Here is an 8,250-nt window from a genome sequence, read left to right on the forward strand (position 1 = left end):
ATTTAAAATATAACACCAATACCCTGAATTTGGCAAAGAGAGAGAGAGAGATTTTTTTCTCTCCATGAACTTATACACTGCTTGCATAAACCCAACAAAGCAGCTTACAAAAAGTTAAAACAATACAAAATTACAACCCTATTTTAAAACATACAAAAGTTAAAATGCTAAAACAGATTAAAAGTAGCCCAGAGCTAGAGCCTCTACAGTACTAGCTGCAGATATAAATATATTTGGTGTGTGAATTACATCACATAGAATGTTATTCATAGCTATGCTGTTGTTGCAAAAGTAATGACATTTTCGTAAGAAATGCTCCACATTTGAACATTGTTTGTTTGTTTGTTTCTATCACATTGCTTGGGGAAAATATTTTTTTCTATTAAAATCATCAGGGAGTTAAGGTACACCAAAGTGGTTCACTGACAAAGCTGCATACGTTACAGTATGGTGATATTTAAATTATATTGTTTTTCAATGTTTGTTTCTGTAATCCTCAGACACCTTACAAATAGGCTTATAAACAGGCAAGTTGCATAGCCCCTGAATCATATTACTCTGTTGGCTTCTTGGCTAGTGGATTTTTGAGATGTAGCAGACCCTCCAAGTATCCCTATTTTCCAGAGACATCCCTGATTTAGAGAAGCCATCCCAGTTTCTGATTTGATCCTGGAATGTCCCACTTTTCCTTAGAATATCCATATTTTCATTGGAGAAATGTTGGAGAATATGGAGTTACCCAATCCCTGAACCATCTGAAAGGATGTTGTTGTTGTTTTTTAATGCTTGATGTTTTATTATGTTTTTTATATATGTTGGAAGCTGCCCAGAGTGCTGGGGCAACCTAATAAGATGTATGTGGTATAAATAGTAAAATTATCATTATGGAATGGGGCAACCCTATTTTCATCAGAGAAATGTTGGAGAGTATGATGTAGGGTTGTGTTCTATGAATTTCAACAAGTTCCTTTTAACTACAATGAATAAGACTTGAAAATAATATAAATGTTAAAACATTAATTTCTTATTCTACACTGAATTATGCACCTATAGTTAAGCACATGTTAATGCCTTTTTTAAAAGGGGGGAGGGGAGCCCTTGATGACTGCGAAAAAGGAGTTTTGTTCATCTGAAAAGTCTTATTTTTCAATAAAGAAGAATGTATTAATTCAGAACAGCACTTAAAATGCTTATTTCAAGTTGAACATGAAGCAGAATTTCTCTCTCTCAGATAAACCATTCACAGATTAATCACTCTGACTTTCAGATGGGCATCACATATTCATACAAAATGAGAATGGCCGACAGAAGGCTAGCATAGCTTGCGACCCACTGAGCCAAACACAGATTATCAGACAGGCAGTTGTCCAGCCAAGAGCTTGGCAGCCTCCCCACCCCAAATCCAGTCTTATTTTTCTATTTCTCAACAAACAGCAAAAAAAATAAATGCTTGGCCTATGAAGTCTGCTGCTGTGGCTGACTGCACTACTTCATCTTGGCAGGTCACATATTTTGCAGGCGGGATCTACAGTAATGTTTTTATTGGCTGAGGATGCCACTAAAATGGGTCAGTTGTGTGATGTGCAAACATGTTTGTCGCAAATCCATGATTGCCTATGTGATAGCCCTGTAAGATCTTACCTCACCAGAGACACAAACATGCTGTGTGAAGAGACCCAGATCTGTCAACAGGAACAGACCCTCCAAGTGTCCCTATTTTCCAGGGACATCCCTGATTTAGAGAAGCCGTCCTGGTTTCTGATTTGATCCTGGAATGTCCCACTTTTCCTTAGAATGTCCCTATTTTCATTGGAGAAATGTTGAACGGCATGCAATTATATGGAATATATACTTCTATGAGAAACTATCCAAGTGGTTTCAACACACACGGACACACACACACAGAGAGAGAGAGAGAGAGAGAGAGAGAGAGAGAGAGAGAGAACTGCAGTCAAGAAAGCTCAATGTATAAGCCTGACAGGACTGCTGATTAGCAAAAAGGCTACCTGGATGGAGTGCAGTGAACTTTGCCTCTTCTTTACCCTACAGTTAATGATCCTCAGCCAGGGGTGGCCCATCCTATTTAGCCACCTGAGGCAAAAATGGAAGGTGCCACCTCCTGCCCCCACTGTACCCCACATCCCCAGCAGTCAGGATCACTCCCCCTTCTTGCTTGTTCTCCTGCTTGTCCTCCGTGCCCCTGTCTCTTGTGTTTCTACCACCTGAGACGAGTGCTTCACTCTTGCCTGAGTCATTGCTCTGTTCATTCCTGGGAGATCCTGGTTTGCAGTAGCAGATGTGAAGCTTCCTGAGGATGGTTCATTCCGCTTATTAATAATAGCATCACACCCATAATTACAAGGTGTGACCGAAGAGTTCAGTGAATGGTCACAGAAATCGGAGAACGAGAAATATTCGAACATTCAATCGGCACCGGAAATGCTCACAATTGTGTATGGAGATGAATCTGTCACTCGAAAGATGGTGTATGAGTAGTTTAAGCATTTCCGTGAAGGGTAGGCAAACCATCGAAGATGACCCTCAGTCTGGTAGACCGACAACGAGCAGAATAGTCACAAATGTTGACAGAGTTTGTGAGTTATTGATGCAGAATTGGCATTTGTCCATCTGAATGATGGTGGAATAATTGTATATTCCGCATGAAATTGTTACTGAGGTTACTGAGTTGTCCCACTCTCCATATTCTCCTGATCTGGCCCCACCAGATTTCTTTCTTTTTCCAAAACTGAAATCTGCACCTAAAGGGCACAGATTTTCCAACATTCCACACGTCCAAGCTGCTGTGACAAGGGAACTGAAAGCAGTACGAAAAAAGGACTTCTCCAGAAGTTTCCAACAGTTCTACGAATGTTGTCAATGGTGCATTGTATCAGAGGGGGCCTACTTTGAAGACTTATAAAGTATATATGTTTGAATATTTCTCACTGTCTGATTTCTGTGACCATTCACCCAAATTTCTGGTCACACCGGATAAAATATAAGGATTTATTGGAAAATAAAACCCCAAGGTGGCTGTCACCGATGGAAGCAAAAGCCTTGAAAAAGCTCAATATGGAGGTCAAATGGCCGAAATATTGGGAAATTTTGGAACAAGATGGAGATAGATTGAAATTGCAGAGTTTTGAAAAACTAAAAAACAAAGTGCGAGACTGGCTTCATTATTATCAGATAATGGAGGCATACAATTTGGACAAGAAAATCGGCTTCCAGGTGGAAAAATCAAAATTAGAAACAGAATTGTTAGAACCCAAAACTAAAATTTTGTCAAAGATGTATAACTTGCTGTTGAAATGGAATACTCAGGATGAAACGGTGAAATCTGCTATGATTAAATGGGCACAAGATGTTGGACATAATATTATGTTTGCTGACTGGGAACAGTTGTGGACCACAGGTATGAAATTTACGGCATGTAATGCCTTAAGAGAAAATATTATGAAAATGATATACAGGTGGTACATAACCCCAGTCAAGCTTGCAAAAATCTATCATGTGCCTGATAATAAATGTTGGAAATGTAAAGAAATTGAAGGTACGTTTTTTCACCTTTGGTGGACGTGCCCAAAGATTAAGGCTTTCTGGGAGATGATATATAATGAACTAAAAAAGGTATTTAAATATACCTTCTTGAAGAAACCAGAGGCCTTTCTCCTGGGCATAGTCGGCCAATCGGTGTTAAAAAAGGACAGAACTTTCTTTATGTATGCTACAACAGCAGCAAGAATACTCATTGCAAAGCATTGGAAGACACAAGATTTACCCACACTGGAGGAATGGCAGATGAAATTAATGGACTATATGGAATTGGCAGAAATGACTGGCAGAATCCGTGACCAGGGAGAAGAGTCGGTGGAAGAAGATTGGAAGAAATTTAAAGACTATTTACAGAAATATTGCAAAATTAATGAATGTTAGAATGATGTTGGATTGAAGTTAAGTGGTTTCTAGCTGTATAGGTACAAAAGAATATGGAAAAATTGGTTTTTAATATGTAAAAATCTAATGTTACAATATATCAAGATTAAGGATTAGGATTAAAAAGGAGGGAAAGGAATTGTTGGATTAATAAACTGAATTGGAATACAAAAGAGGGAGGTATGAGGAGGTCCGGGAAACAAGTAAATGTAAAAGAAGTGAGGAAAAGATGGAATTGTTTTTAACTGTTTTTTCTTTTTTTCTACTTTGTATTTTTCTTTTTTTTATTGTTAATTTTTTTTTATTAATGTGATTTTTTTTTCTTTGACACTTTAATAAATATTATTTTTTTAAAAAACCAAAACTTTCTGGTCACACCTTCTAGGAATAGCTATACACGCATGGCATGATGGTCCATATATTTCTGGTACGCCTTGAAGGCTTAATGCATCGCTGCTCACAGTGATGCATGGCATGCCACTAGGGCATCCCTGTCAGTGAAGAACAGGCCCCCTGCTCTCAGGGACACAAAATATTGACTTTTATTCTTCTGGAAAATTATCTTCAAATGCAGTTCTTAATTTCCCCACTTTGCACAAATGTGATCCATTAGGGACACCATGGGGGTGGGGGTTAATCATTCCCCTTGCCCCTGCTGATCCCAATGTATGTAATCAAATTGATGTTTTAAACTGAGCATCGCAGTTGTGCATCAGACTTCAGTCATATAAAACATTGACTTCAAAGGTATTCTGGGGTTTGGAAGGAAGCTTTCAAATCCAAACACCTCCAAATTTATCCTCACTATTTCTGTGGGGTGACTTGTTGGCTCAGCCCCAGTTACTTATACAACTTTGCAACCAATTAAGTCACCAAAGATCACTGGGACAATTCAAACTTCTTCCCTTTAGTTATTCTTATCAGTTTTGTCAGGGATGCACTTTACAAAATAAGATTATTAACCAGATCTTAATACTCTGCTCTTAAATATAAATGTATTCCTCCAAGCTCCTGTCAAAAATGCATTTCTTCCCCACTCCCCCAGCATTAATAAGACCAAGGCAAGAACAAGATAAACAATATAATGACTCATCTGGATTTCATTTCTACTACAGTAAACATTAATCTCACAGCCCTCTGCATAAATCAATACAGAATGATGATGAGGCTTCCTATCGCAATCATACTTCTCAAGTTATTACTGAGCAAAGTTTTATTGGGGAAATTGAATTTTCAAGTGGAGAAGAAATTTTTGTTCCTTGTAGTTATATCTAAGAATGATATGAGTGTCCAACAGCTCAATGGTTATTGCAATAAGTAGCTCATAGCTAACTGTGTAGGTACTCTAGTTCAAAGTCTTCGTCTATCATTATAATGTCAATGGCTGAAGTCAATATTTCACATTCCAAGTAAGGCTTGGAATAATGTTATTGCACTCCTGGTCATTGTGGAACAAGAAAATAGAGAATGAAGATACCATTATCACAAATACTTCTTCTCAAGAGTCAGGACATATGCAGTTAGAAGCTTCCATTTTTCACTAAAGCACTGAATAAGAAATTGCCATTGCCATGGGGCACAGGACTTTGCCCATATATTATTTGACTGTATGGAAATTTCTGTTAGGTATGATATCTTCGGTTAGCTATGATGTCTAGTAGATTGCTGGGAATGAATGTGTTACAGCAGGGCCATTTTGAACCATTAAACAAAGAACTGAAGATATGCGCACAACTCTGCATCTGGGGCACAAACATCTCCACATGTGGTAGAGGAGAGATAAATGAGATTGGCCTGGGATGCTCAAAATAAGAATTGGAAGAGAAACTGAACTCCATTTGTACTTCCTTTTCCTTGCCTCCAAACCAGCTCTCTTGCTTAGAACACCCAACCGCATTGAGAACATATTCATTTGATTAAGCCATTTAATCCAGCATTCTGTTCCTTCAAGCCAGAGATAAACCAGCAGCCAAAGGATATATCCAAGTTCTCATTATAGTTCTCCAAGTCATCTGCTGAAGCAAAATGGCATGCTGTCATTCTGCCTACTTTATACTTTGATCAGCAATTGAAGGAATAAAAGGGTTCCTTACATCTACAACCCTTCAGGCCAAAGACAGGCAGTCCGTAACCCTCAGCCTACTTTCATGCAGCCCTTTCCCTAATTTGAAAAGCCCTCTGAAAGTGAAAAGTTCAGACTTCTGGCTAGAAGGATCTCTACCCTGCAAAGAGTGGAAAAGAAGAAAGAGATAAATGATGGGAACTGGTACAAAAAGAGAGAAAGTAGGTGCCCCCACTTACTTCTGGTTCTGGTGATATTGTATAGTTTGAAGCAACTGGATCCATAAAAACTGAGTCCTTTTGGAATAAAAACATTACTAAGGTCCATAACTTTAATTCGAAAGTTTACTTGCAGAACAAAAGCATCAAAGATACATCCATACAATGCCTTGCACTGTCCAGCACAGGCCCAGCATCTTAGAAATAAAAATAGCCTCTCTCTGTGTGTGTCCCAGGTTTCATTGCCTGCATTCCAGCCCCTTTAACCTGAAGCTGTTTATCTGGAGAGCTTCATTTACATCCTTACTCCATGGAGTTTTGGAGAAAACAAAACTAGCCAAACAGACCTATAAGCAAAGGTCTCCCTATTCCTACAGCCTCCATTTCTCCTGGAGCTGTTTTCTCTCCCTTCAGGAGAGTCTTTCACATGTCTATTACTCCACAGAATCTGAAAGAACAAAAGACTCTAACCACCACCTTTCCAAGATGGCAAATTTGCAACTCAAGACCCTCATCACATGACCAAAGGTTACACTGAGTTGAGAGTAGAAAGCAATCAACAGTTAATCATTAAGTCATTTAGGAGCTTAAAGTCCCACATTATGCTGCAATGGAATTTCCCCATATTAAACCATCATCAGTAAGCACACACATTTTCCATTGTTGTGTCAGTTAAACCAATTATACTTAACAAGCCTAATCAGGCACTGGCTGAGGGCTCAATGGATCAACCTGCCACTCATTCAATCACCTGTCCACCAAATACAGCTTCCATTTGCCATGGCAACCACCTAGCCAAACACTTCCACTTCCCTGCTGCCTCACCTGAAGCCTAGATTCTGAGATAGTTTTGTGGGTCTTCCCCCCCCCCCCAGGCATCCTGCGTGAGGTGATCAGAAAAAATGCCTGCTATTTGCCACAACGTCTAGAAAAGACCTAAATTCTTTTTTAAAAATTCTTTTTTTTTAAGAAATGAAGTTTTGAACATTTTTCAAACTGTCCACTGCAAACAGCAGGAGTGGCTCAAACATTACCAGAGACCAGGAGGCAGTGAGGAAGTCACTGGTGCTGCCACTGGAATTTTAAAAGGTAGGAAGAAAGACAGGAGGAAGAGCATGTTGGCTGGGGAGGGAAGAGGAGGGTGGTGATGGGACTGAGACTGAGCAGGAGTCAACATTGCAGTGTTAACATTTCGAACCTGAAAGCCGCCTTAAGGCTCATCACTGTGGCAGTGCCATGATTTTCCACACTGATAACAACTCTGCAGAGATAGGTAGGCCACCCAGTGATTTTCTGTAACGTCTCTGTGAAGTCTTATATTATGCAATGTGTGAGCACACATTTCCTAGAGTGATTCAAAAAGAGAAGGGACCTCAAATCATTTTAGATTCGGTAAAAAAAGGATGAAAACTAACAATGTCTTCTTGAACAATTAATAATTAAGCTGTTGCGTTGTCCTTGCATCTTCAGATTTTGACAAATAGTTTCTCTGGCAATTACTAGACCTGTAATATATAGGGTATATAGACGAGCTGCACTTGATAAATATTGACTTTCATCAGCATAATTCAGAAGTTACCATTTCATTCAAAGAAACATAAGTATAGGGGATGAAACAGACAATTCTCCTCAGAGCTCCTCATTAAAAATGCACAAGTAGGGAAATATAGAGGAATGTTTAGCCACTGACATACTTTAACATTCAAAGCCTTTCAAAATCAAGATTGCTTGCTTACCGTCACTGTGGATGGCAGTATAGCAGCTGGTCATTCTGGAAACCCTTGGCCCTTTCCTCATTCTGCTCTAAGGTGTCATTCAGTATTATCAGATGTTCTCTGTAAAAAGTTATGGAAAAGTCAAGAAAATATTCGGTAGCTGGGCACCTGTATCCTGGTTTTTCTCAAGCTTTGCATTTCCCCTGTCTGAAAAGCTTGAACCCAGGATCTACAGCTATGAATGTGGTGCCAGAATGGTGTCTAACCATTCATTAGAGTGTCTAAACATTCACCAGTCATCTGACTTCTGGGTTTTCTG

The 8,250-nt window shown here is 39.2% G+C and overlaps 1 long non-coding RNA gene across 1 annotated transcript in view; it reads right to left on the reverse strand.

Annotated features, from left to right (window-relative positions):
- LOC308482206 overlaps positions 1-8,045 on the reverse strand; it is a 37,798-nt gene extending 29,753 nt beyond the window's left edge. The window contains exon 1 of the long non-coding RNA XR_013989149.1: positions 7,953-8,045. This is a non-coding gene — a long non-coding RNA (uncharacterized lncRNA). The remainder of the gene's footprint in view (positions 1-7,952) is intronic.
- Positions 8,046-8,250: the final 205 nt, after the last annotated feature.

The sequence above is a fragment of the Podarcis pityusensis genome (genome assembly GCF_964106645.2).
Source record: "Podarcis pityusensis genome assembly, chromosome: 7".
Classification (NCBI taxonomy): Eukaryota; Metazoa; Chordata; class Lepidosauria; order Squamata; family Lacertidae; genus Podarcis; species Podarcis pityusensis.